General features: G+C 40.6%; 1 protein-coding gene and 1 long non-coding RNA gene across 10 annotated transcripts in view; one reads left to right on the top strand and one right to left on the bottom strand.

The window, feature by feature from the left end:
* LOC311436505 overlaps positions 1–3,325 on the top strand; it is a 4,444-nt gene extending 1,119 nt beyond the window's left edge. Inside the window, exon 2 of the long non-coding RNA XR_014692901.1 lies at positions 2,689–3,325. This is a non-coding gene — a long non-coding RNA (uncharacterized lncRNA). The remainder of the gene's footprint in view (positions 1–2,688) is intronic.
* FOXP2 (forkhead box P2) overlaps positions 1–11,923 on the bottom strand; it is a 429,442-nt gene that overhangs the window by 209,932 nt on the left and 207,587 nt on the right. The window lies entirely within an intron of this gene.

Below are 11,923 nucleotides of genomic sequence, written 5' to 3'. Positions count from 1 at the left end.
ACTCTCTCATTTTACCCACAAAAGTTTGTTAAAAAAAAAAACTTGATATCTCTGACATTCAAAAATAATGTTATAAATATGCAAATTATTTTTTTTAAGTAAAATATTTGCATCTCCTTTCCTCCTCCAGGCTTTTGAACTTCTGAGGTCAACAAGGACAAACAATACCACTAGTGTCTCTTTGCAAAAAGCTGGGTTTGCTGTCTGCAAGCAATGGTATCATTTCCATAGCAACCCCCTAACTATTAATTTTCAATTAAAGCAGACACAAAGCGGACAGCCTGAGGCTGGCAGACAGTGTCAAGAGCCCATCTCTGTAGGCAACAGTTTCACACAGCTATCAAGCGATAGGTGCCTCTTCCACAAAGCTCCATCAGAGGTACGTCAAGTTTGGCTGGTTAAAATGACATTAACCTTGAGTTCAGTCCTAAATATTTTATATCAGGCATTTAGAAAGACAACAAAACGCTGACCAAAACCTGAGTCAGAAACAAACTAACAAACAATAATTGCAAAAAACATATCGCTACAGCAAAAAATAAATAAAAATAATTAAAAAATAAAACCACAGAAGCATATTAATTGGAGGACAAGCTTCTCAATGGCTAGGATATCACTGCATTTGCCAAAAACCTTAGAATCCTTAGTTTTCTCATGGCGTCATCATCAGCCCCTAAAACGCTGTCTACATTCTTAAATAAAACAGTCAGTCAATACACCTACTCTATTACCCAGATTAGAATTAATTTTAAGGCATAAATTCCCCATAGATACCACAACACTGAGTACTATTCTCTCATTAAACAAATATTTTCAAGTATCAAGGAATTTCTCTCTCCCTTTCACCTGCCATCTTTTCACCATAATACAACAAACGGTGCCGTCCAGTGTAAGTTTCCTATTCCAAACTTTCTGGCACTGCCAGCAGCTTTCAGGCCAGCTCCATGCTAATGACCTAGAGGTGCACCTGGCGTGTTTGGCATTTATCGTTCCCTCTTCTTCACAAAATTCTTTCTGGCCCAACAGAAAACAAAAACTCAGAAGACATTTTCGATCTCCTCTCCCAGGATCAAGGCTGTCATTAGTTTTTTCGTTTTTCTTTTAATCTCCTTCCCTCCCTAATTGGGGCAGGTGGGCCCCTGCATGCAAATACAGACCTCTCAAATAGCCAGTCCTGTGCAGTCACAAACGTAGCCTAGACCTCAGGCTGCTACTGCATGGGATTTTTCACTCCAGGGTGCAGAGAAAAACCCGCTGGCAGTGACAGGTATTATGTCACAGCCTGTTTTCTACCAAACAAAAGATGACAGGCAATGCAAACTGTTTTTCAGATGACAAGTTCCCGTCAAATGCGTTGCTCTAATTCTGCACCCTTTCTGCCCTTTTGCCTCCAGAAACAATTATGCAAAAGAACATATAACAGGTCAGGATCCCCTCCAAACTCGATATGATCACAGTCGTAATCCTCTGGACAACTGTCAGCTCTTGCAACAGTTGGATGCTATCTCTAGTACTGCACGATCTATAAGCAAGCCTTGCACTGATAAGCTACAGAACTGATTTAATAACAGTCCTGAGCAGTACAAGGAACTAAGAGGAAGAAATGTGAACAGAACACATCATCAAGTAATATAAATTCTGAGATGCTTGGATGATATTTAGGGAATCCCTGTATCGATGTAAATACTAGTAACTAGAAATCACAGGCTTAACCCTGCAAAACCTTTACATGTGTGAGAGTAAAGACAGACTGCTTGAGTAAGTAAGAGTTGGAAGGAGACACAGTCATGGGTTTACAGAATAATTACCAGGTTTAAATGTTGTGTATTTGCATTATACAGTATATGTGGTCACAGAATACGCATTACGGTATTTAAACTTAAAAAAAATCCAAAATAAAATTTTGTTATTTATTTCCTGGTATACAAATGCCACTCACTACATTTACACTACTAGAGTTAAACAGCTGGATATCAGAATTGTGCTGTTCCTATTCAAACTGTATTTTAATAAGGGGAACATAACAAGGATAATTAAAAAAGAGGTAAGGAACAACTTTAAAGCAGGCACTCCAAATTTCTCATCTTTAAAGGTAAGCTTGCTTAGCAAGCTTGTCTTTTCTTTTTTTTTCTCCCAACATACTCAATTAACAGCAATTAACATTGGCAGCAATTACACACACGCACAGAGAAGAGGAAGGATTGACTGCTTGGCCTCTGTAAGCTACGTATCAATTTCTTGTTTTTCCAACGTCTGCTGTTTGCTACATGCAGACATGAACTGAGTAACACACAAAACCTTGGGTGCTAGTTGTAGGTGGGTTTTCACTTCCCAAAGATGTTTTGACTGGCAGTCAAAAGTCATTGAGCAAATCCAAGCTCATTCTGCAGTGCAGATGCTTTTCCTGCTGCTGTCATCCCATTGGAGCATTCCAGGAACACACCTGGGAAAGTGTGTAGTGGCTCTCAGCCCCATGCCTTTATTGCTTGGTAAGGCAACACCAAGAAGCAAACCCAAACCTGCAGCAGTGGGTGAGAACTGGAGCACGTACACGCTACTCCGGGCTGGGCCCCTCGCAGCGCCAGAGCCACCACGTTCACAATTTATAAAACTTGGCCTGCAACTTCTCTGCACTCGAGGTGACTACAAGATACAAAGTACAGTAATTATTTTTCATTCATTTTCCAGTTCGAAGTGCCCTAAATATTGAGAAGATTGGGCCAGAGATCAGCAGAGAGGGGTCTTACAGCATGATGACAACGGTGTGAGTTGTGCGTCCCTCAGCATGGCACAGGGGCATTTGAGGGCAAGTGGGGGCACAAGACTTGTCTTGAAAAATTGTCCTGGGTAAAGAGAGTCAGTCTGGCTGGAGTGGATCCAAGGGTGAACAATCCTGCCTGCTGTTGCTTCCTGGAGAGAATAAACTTAAGGAGAAAGTCTGGTTGCAAACTGTCACAAAGAAAGTGAGGGTGATCAGGGGAGCCCAGGCACCAGAAGGAAACAGCGGATAAGCCAAGCAGCTGATGCATGTCGCACATGAAGTTCATGTACACAGGTTGTATTCAAAACATCTTTCACTTCATGAATGACAAAAAAAGAGGTCTGTGGTTTCCAGTGATGGTTATGTTTTTTTCCACTCAAAACCCAAACTACTTAATCGTTAACACTATGTCAACACTTACATCTTTTTCTCCTTCAGAAGATTAACAAGCTATGTTACAAACATCTTTGTGGAAACTCACAAGTAAGTTTAACACTTACTCTACATCAATTTGTTATTACTAAGAATAAAAAAAAAAGCCAATAAAAATGGTTATTTGCCTGATCATTCTGTAATTGCCTGCTGTGGATACAAAACTCACTAGCCATGTGAATTCAAGGTAGATAACATTTTGTTGTAAACAGGAAAATGCCATTACAGTGCAACACACAAGTAGTCAGAAACCAACTGGTTTATAACAGCTTTTACGTATAGCATGTGACCAAGGATACAAGATTAAAAACAGTGAGGTGGGCAAATATATTCCTTAAAGCCTCTGTTTGCAATAAACTACAAATGGAAGGAAAAAAAAAAAGGCCTCATTCCAGGGTGTTCTTGAAACTTGGAGAGGTTTTGACAATAAAAGAAACTAGAATAGATGGGGGGGGTGGGGGGGGGGGAAGGGGGCAGGTGCCTACATTTCTGCTTTAATTCTCCCCCCAACCACCCCAATACTAGAGATCAGTGTGTATTTACCAGCACGATCCTATAAGTGTGAAGCTAGAAATACCACAAGAAAGGTGAGTTTCCATTCACTTACAACCCACTGATTAGTTGATTCATTGTTTTTGCTCACAAGTGTTTATCACCAGTATTTAGTTCACACACACACAAAAAAAGAACTGTTAATATAGCAACACCTTTTCTCCAAGTAGGAAACTTATAATAAGCACTTCAGACTTAAGATTTATTTCAGCAAATTAAAAATACATGAATAATACAAGCCATCTAGAAAGATTTAATTCACATATTAGTGAATTAGCAACCAGATATCCTACACTACTCAGAGCTCAAGAGAGAACTGAAAAATCCTCTGCTACATACACAAGGTGTAAAAGAAACCTGAAGGATAGGTGAAACCCTGCCCCTGAAAGCACAGTTAAGATTATCATTGCAAAGTCATTTTTTCAATATGAACTCATACACCATCTGCCTCACTGAGTCTGGTAATATTTACAGTTTCACTAGAAAGACCAAAATATGAACAGATCTCTTTTGCCTCTATCAGACCATTGCAATTAGTGATCAGCTGTGAAAACTAATCTTAACTTCAGGCTGTTGCAAGAGTTTGCCAGAGCTCATCGTTCATTACCAATAGATATAAGAGGCAATTATAGGGAGAACTCCCCACCCCCCCCCCACCCAAAAAAAAAAAAAAAAAAAAAAAAAAAAGTACCACTAAAACCATTCCTCCATCCTGAATTATTAAAGAACTCTCAGAACAACAAAATAGCAAATACTTCTTGCCTTCACAGCAGACAAGCAGACAGGTTGGGCAGGAGAGATGGTACAGGCTCCCAGGCCCTGGCTGTGTACACACTTATGTCTTCTGCAAGGCCAAAGTATCTGACAGGATAGAAAAATTGAGTTCTTTCTCATTTTCAGCAGCAAGAAAAGGATGGGAAGTTCAATATGCTTCACAACTGCTTGACAGAGGCCTACTAGAGATGGCGCATCCCCAGAGCAGGACAGGGACATTGACTTGTTCAATGCTAGCCCTTCCCTGCACCTGCTAATGGGAGGCCCAAGGCATGCAGCATTGTCCTTCTCAACATCACCACCAGTTTCATGTTTGCCAGATTTGTATGTTGTTTTTTTCCTGTTTACTTTTTCACAGCTAAGTTGCAGTATTAGTAGCTCCTTCCTGTGGTAGTTACATACCTCCCTTCTCTCATGACATTCACGATGAAACACATCACAGTTAGCAAAGCAAATCAAATGCTTTTCGAAGAGCTCATCCAACCAGAAGTTTTGTCACCTGCTCCCACCCAAAATAAGGTGCTGTCTGTCCTTCCTTCACCAAGACCTGCAGCAGCCTCCACTCTGTGTCTATTCCTGGCCTCATTTGTCCTGAGGCTCCATGTTCCTGATCAAAGCTCCAGCTCACAGATTTTGATTTCTTTCTGCACTATTTTGGCTCTGACTTGACAGCTCAGTGACCTGGCAAAGCTGCTTTCCATCCTGAATGAGGACTGAAAAGGAAGACTTGGAGGTGTGGATGTTCCAGCTCTGGAGATTTCAAACAGTGCCACCTACCAAGTCCCAGAAATCCTCACTCTTCCCAGTCACTTCTCAGATTCTCTTATTTGCACTTGTATCTCCAAAATAGCTAGGTTCCAAATATATAAACCTCCTAAACTGAAGAACAAATTTCTGTTATATTTAAATAACAAGTCACTTTAGTGCCTGTAGAAGAAAATTGCTATTTTAGTGAGGCCCACATAAACAATGGTTTGAGCTCCCTCTGCAGGCTCCATGTCTGTAATTAACGAAGAAATCTTTTTTCCCACGGCCATGCAGTCATAAACGAATAATGATGATGTGCAGAAACAAAAATGTTTTGACAGGATTTGGCATGCGAGTAGTCGAAATTATCACTGATGTTGTTCTTTAAATGAGACATTTGGGGCAAATTCTGGTCTAGTATAAACAGGTGCACTCCATTGCAGCAAAAAGAGTGCCATACACTCTGCTTAGAAATGGGTTTAGTTAATTTTGTGTTAGTTGGGTGGCAACTTAAATAATGATAACTAACTGCAAGAGCTAGTACCTAGGGAAAGCATAAGGATAAAAGAGTACTACCAAGATAGAATAGCAGAAAGAGATATTTAAAAGATTAATTTTTAACTTTAACTAGTAAAGCAGATTATGCTACTGCACCAGGCTTACACTGATTTAGTGGTACAGAGTATATGGAGTGTAGGAAGCATTAAACTCACAAACAGAGACTTCTATCCCAAGAATCACCAGATCTGAACACTCAGAAGCTAATTCAGCTCTACGTTTCATTGGAGCCACTATCTAATGGGATTTCATACAGGATTAGGCAGAAGTGTGGATTTCTTTGACATTTCAAGTCCAGTCATTAAAAAGAAACCTTCTTTTTCAAGCTGATAACCCCCCTTTTTTTCCTTTTCACATTAGGGGAAAAAAAAAGAAGAAGAAAAAAAAAACAGCATTTACAGAAGAAAAAAAAAAAAGTAATGGAAAAAGCTATTCAGAGTACACAATGATAAGGATTTAAAAGAGAGAAAATGTATTCCATAAACAAAGCTACACAGTAATGTTGAATTGAAATATACATCTGTGTTTAGTAGTTCTCCAACCTAAACTTTCATTATATTTCAGCCCTGCTCTAGTTCTGCTTGCACACTCAGGTGTGAAAACCACAAGAACAGCATTTAACAATTCAGCAAAGTTCTCCTTTAATAGCCACAGACATCAAAAATACTAAACATACAAATATTAGAAAACACAGTACTATCACAAGATTCAGCCTCTATCTTTCACAGTGAACAAGAGTGAAAATGTAAGATTTGGGCTAGATAGAACTCAGCGATAATAGAAGACACTGTTTCACATTTCACATTAATCACATGTAATTGATATTCAGCCAAAATTTTCCCTCATTTCAACTGTTTACATGTCATATTAGCCTCCTTTCCTATTCTTAGATCTTTGAGGCCTACGCATGTTAACAGTTTTAGATAATTGTCCTATTTTTGTACTGCAGCCTTTTAGAGGTTTGGCTCTATCACAGTGTGGAGACATCTATAATTTCTGGCATACAGAAGAGCTCTCTATTAACTACAGCAGCTCCACTCTGCTCATCAGCCTGTATGCAGCTAAGACCCTATTTCTCCAACACATTTTTTTCTACTTGTTGACATGTACTGTATGAAAACCAACTGGCAGCCAGATACCAGTGATGCTTTCCAGGAAACAGTACGGGCACCAACACCATTTAAAATCTTTGTTAACAGCCTGGGTTCACCCTCAGCACATTCGTGGTTGGTACCAAACTCAGGGAATGTGTGGGATGTGAAAGCAATATATGGCTGCCATTCAGAGAGAGCTCAATAGGCCAGAGGAGTAAGGTGATGAAAAACTTCATCCAGAACCTCATCAAATGTAAGTGCGAAGTATTGCAACTATACAGGATCAACCCCTTACAAGCGGTGAGGTGTCAACAGGATACACAACAGCTTTTCAGAAGAGGATTTGAGGAGTCCTGATGGACAAGTTGAATATTAGTTGGCAGTATCCTTGCAACTAAGAAGGCTTGCTACATCAGCAAAAATGAGGGCATTGGGTCAAAGGAAATGTTTTACTGTCTGTTCAGCACTTGTGACAATGCATCTGGAGTACTTTCTGTGCAAGACACCAACATACTATGCTGAGTCCAACAGAAGACCATCCAGGTGTCAAGGGAGTGAAGACATGTCATGTAGAGAGGTACTGGGTTTGATCAGTCTTCAGAATAGAAGACTATGTAAGGATCCCTCTAGTGTCTTACCACTCCTAGTGGTAAGGTATAGCAAGATGGAGCCAGAGGTGCACAGTGACTGGACAAGAGGCAACGCACACAAGTTGCAACATAGGAATTTCTGATAAGATGACAGGAAAAAATCCTCACAGTGAAGTGATCCAACACTGGAAGAGGTCTCCATCCTCAGATATTCAAAATCAGCTAGGGAAGACCTCAATCAGCATGATCTAAGTCAACTGTGTTTTGAGTGGGGGATGGAAGTAGATCACTTCCAGAGAGCCTGTTCTGCCTAAATTCTGCCAGAAGCCCATGATTTTATCCAGTACAGTAGTAATCCTGGCTGCATGGAATTTGAGTACTGTAGACATTACCTGAGCCACCTCTGGCTGTCACATGCAAAGGCCAGAGGATGTATAGCAGTGTTTGCAGAAGTTCACCATGCATGCACAGGCCAACTCTCACAGTTACTCAGTGTGCATAGTAACTCCGACAAACTTGGAACGCACCAGACTTTCTGCACGTGCTCAGATCACTGGTCCAGCATATGCAAAGTAAGTCACGTCCCATATATTAGCCAAGACAAACTTTGTGCAGCAGTTCTATACTGAAACTTCATCTGTTAGTTCTGTGTTTGCATGGGCCTGCAATGTGAAGTGCAGATCAAATCATTCACAGCTAACCTGGCTATCATCGCACAAGCATGAATAATGTTGTTCTGCTAACATCTTCTCATTCTTACGTTGCATCTATTGCAACACTTTAGAACATCTGTTCCGAACAGTTTTAGATGTGGCTTAAAAATTTATCGCATCTAATAAGTAGTCAAACTATACATATACACTAAGTCCTTGAATCATTAAAAAATCTTTCTCCCTGCAACCTCTCATGTTTGTTTTGGTTAACTAAGGCTCAGACTCAAATGGAATATTTTACCTGTAGTAAATCATAGTTACAAATTACATAGCTTTACATTACAGTTTCAAATTCATGAACCATTAGCTATCGACCTGGTGATCTGATACCCTGCTTATAATAGCACCCACATTTTGTAAGGCATTTTTCATCAGCAAGTCAGTATCATTATCCCCATTTTTTAACAGATGAAAAAACTGAGGCATGAAATAAGGAACTGATTGGACCAAGGTCACATAAGAAACCAGCAGCAGAGACAGGAATAAAAACAAGGTGGCCTAAGATCTACTGTAGTGTGCCCCACTGTGATTTCCTCACCCCAATGTCTCTTTTGTCTAGGTTCCTGCAATTCAATTTACCCTCTTGAATATATTAACTTATTTTGAGGCAAAAATATTCTAATTTTCTGGTTCTCTGACTGCTACATCCATTGTGTTCTTTATAGGTACTGAAGATACCACTGTTGATGGCTAAAATATGAAATAAAAGATACGGCATATCTTTCTAAGATCAATTTAATGGTGACAGAACTATGATTTCCTTAACCCTGTATAGACAGTTATTTTGTGCTGAAAGCTTTTCTTACTCTTTTAGTACTGTTAGTGGTGACAACTCTAACCAATTAGTATCTTCTTTGGTCTTCACTAACATGCTCTATAGTAGTACCCTGGGTAATTAATTAAATAAGAGCAGACACGCCAAAAGGATTTTGAATTCACCAGTCATTATCTTACCATATTATTTGTAGTCCTCCTAACCAGATTTGGATACTAATTTATTTGGAGGGTTGTCTTAACAAAATACTTTGCCAAATTGCTGGGTTTTTGTTTTGTTTTGTTTTGTTTCCTCATTCTGCTCACTAGATCTGTAATTCTATTAAGAAAATAATTAAATTTATTGGACAGAAAAGATGACAAATTTTTCCAACACCAAGGCTGCTTAGAATCCAGTGTCTCCCTTGGAAGTCTAGAGGCATGACTACCCTCTGCAGTTAAATATAACACAAACCATCAGCATTCAACCTAGCTGCAGATTGGAACTCAGAAACTCAGCAGGGCTTTTCAGCATTAATACCAAAATGAGCGTCTCTGCATGGACATACAGCTGTGCTATGTAGAAGTACTTGCGTGGATCAGTACTAGCTCAGGTAGAATGAGCATGTACTACATCACTTTCCATTGTACAACACAAACACATTGAAAGCATCTTTGAAAGACAGTCTCAGTTCCCACAGACAAGTTGCAAAACAGCAATTAAGTGCCTGAAATACCAGGTGGCACTGAAGCCTCTAAGTCTATGAAAGTAATCCAAAGCTTTGCCTCCCTGGATGAAAAGACGTCACTTAAGTGCCAGAAGTTCTGCTACTGTATGTACAGAGAGGCACCACTGTGATAGCCCCACATGCTGAAGGCAGTTAGTGATTCACAAATTTGCACATAGGACCCTTCAGAGCTGCAAAGTTTGCAGGGATTATGCCTAGCAGCCATGAAGAACAGTGCACTGAGCACAAAGCACAGCAGCATGGGTACACCTCTTCAAAAGCACAGTGAGGAGAGGAGTGAAAACTGTGAAAAAGCCTTACAATAAATGCTGTGCCGCCCTGCAAAATGCCAGGTATGACACAGTAAACAAAAATGTTACTGCGTATCTAAGTAACTATATAGCTTCTTAACTATATGACTTCTTATATAGTCACCAGTGGGGTCCCTCAAGGCTCCATTTTAGGGCCGGTACTTTTCAATATTTTTATAAACTATCTGGATGTAGGAATAGAAGGTATTTTGAGCAAGTTTGCTGATGACACCAAACTTGGAGGAGTTGTGGACTCAAATGAGGGTGGAAAGGCCTTGCAGAGGGATCTGGATAGGTTGGAGAGCTGGGCGATCACCAACCGCATGAAGTTCAATAAGAGCAAGTGCCGGGTCCTGCACTTGGGACGGGGAAACCCTGGCTGCACGTACAGACTGGGCGATGAGACGCTGGAGAGCAGCCTAGAAGAGAGGGATCTGGGCGTCGTGGTAGACAGCAAGTTGAATATGAGCCAGCAGTGTGCCCTGGCAGCCAGGAGGGCCAACCGTGTCCTGGGGTGCATCAAGCACGGCATCGCTAGTAGGTCAAGGGAGGTGATTGTCCCGCTCTACTCTGCGCTGGTGCGGCCTCACCTCAAGTACTGTGTGCAGTTCTGGGCACCACAGTATAAAAAGGACATGAAACTGTTGGAGAGTGTCCAGAGGAGGGCTATGAAGATGGTGAAAGGCCTGGAGGGGAAGACGTACGAAGAACGGCTGAGGTCACTGGGCCTGTTCAGCCTGGAGAAGAGGAGGCTGAGGGGAGACCTCATCACAGTCTACAACTTCCTCGTAAGGGGGTGTCGAGAGGCAGGAGACCTTTTCTCCATTAACACCAGTGACAGGACCCATGGGAACGGGGTTAAGCTGAGGCAGGGGAAATTTAGGCTTGACATCAGGAGGGGGTTCTTCACAGAGAGGGTGGTTGCACACTGGAACAGGCTCCCCAGGGAAGTGGTCACTGCACCGAGCCTGTCTGAATTTAAGAAGAGATTGGACTGTGCACTTAGTCACATGGTCTGAACTTTTGGGTAGACCTGTGCGGTGTCAAGAGTTGGACCTGATGATCCTTAAGGTGTCCCTTCCAACTCAGGATATTCTATGATTCTATGATTCTATGATTCTGGAGCCTAATGTAAATACTACTCTGTTATGATCTGATTCATCAAGATATTCAAAGTGTGTTCACAACTTTTAAGTTCCCAAGTATTCTCACCAGCTTCACTATGACTAGTAAGTCCCCTGAAGTTCCACAATGCTGAACAGAGGACACTTGAATGCACTTGGAACTGATACGTTAAACACTACTACTTAAAACTTCAACATACAGGTAGGTATAAACATTGCAGTGGTTCTTCACCTTCTCATTAATTCAAAAAGGAAAAGAAGGACTGATAGGAAGCAAATTGCACCTTGAAGGAAGTTCTGCAAAAAGGAGTTCTGCAACTTTTCAAACATTTTGCAATAATAAGTTAGGTTTTAACCAAGTTTGACTTTTAAATCACCTTTTTTTTCTTTTTTTTTTTGACTTTAAACAGAAGGCAGATCCTAAAAAAACACCCTGCCTATTCCACCATAACATTTAAGAATTTTCACTACAAATATGTTGCATTTGTCATGCTCTAATTCTTAATTTTTCACAAAAGAAATGGAACATCTACAGGACAGATTAGAAAAGATGCACTTGCAAGTGGTATATTTCTACAAGGTCCTTGGAACACCAAAGAGTTTCAAAGGCATAGCTCATGGCTGTCTCTTACCTACTGGTAAAGACAGTGCCAATTCTAGGCTAGAAAAATAAATGGAATATGGAAGATGAAGAACAATGAAAAAAACAGTGCAAACCCAAACTTTCTGAAGAGCGAGGATAAAATGAACACAACTGAATTCTAGCATTCCACAGAAAAAAATCAC

Source organism: Aythya ferina (genome assembly GCF_964211825.1).
Source record: "Aythya ferina genome assembly, chromosome: 1".
Classification (NCBI taxonomy): Eukaryota; Metazoa; Chordata; class Aves; order Anseriformes; family Anatidae; genus Aythya; species Aythya ferina.
This window is presented reverse-complemented; position numbering and strand designations above follow the sequence as displayed.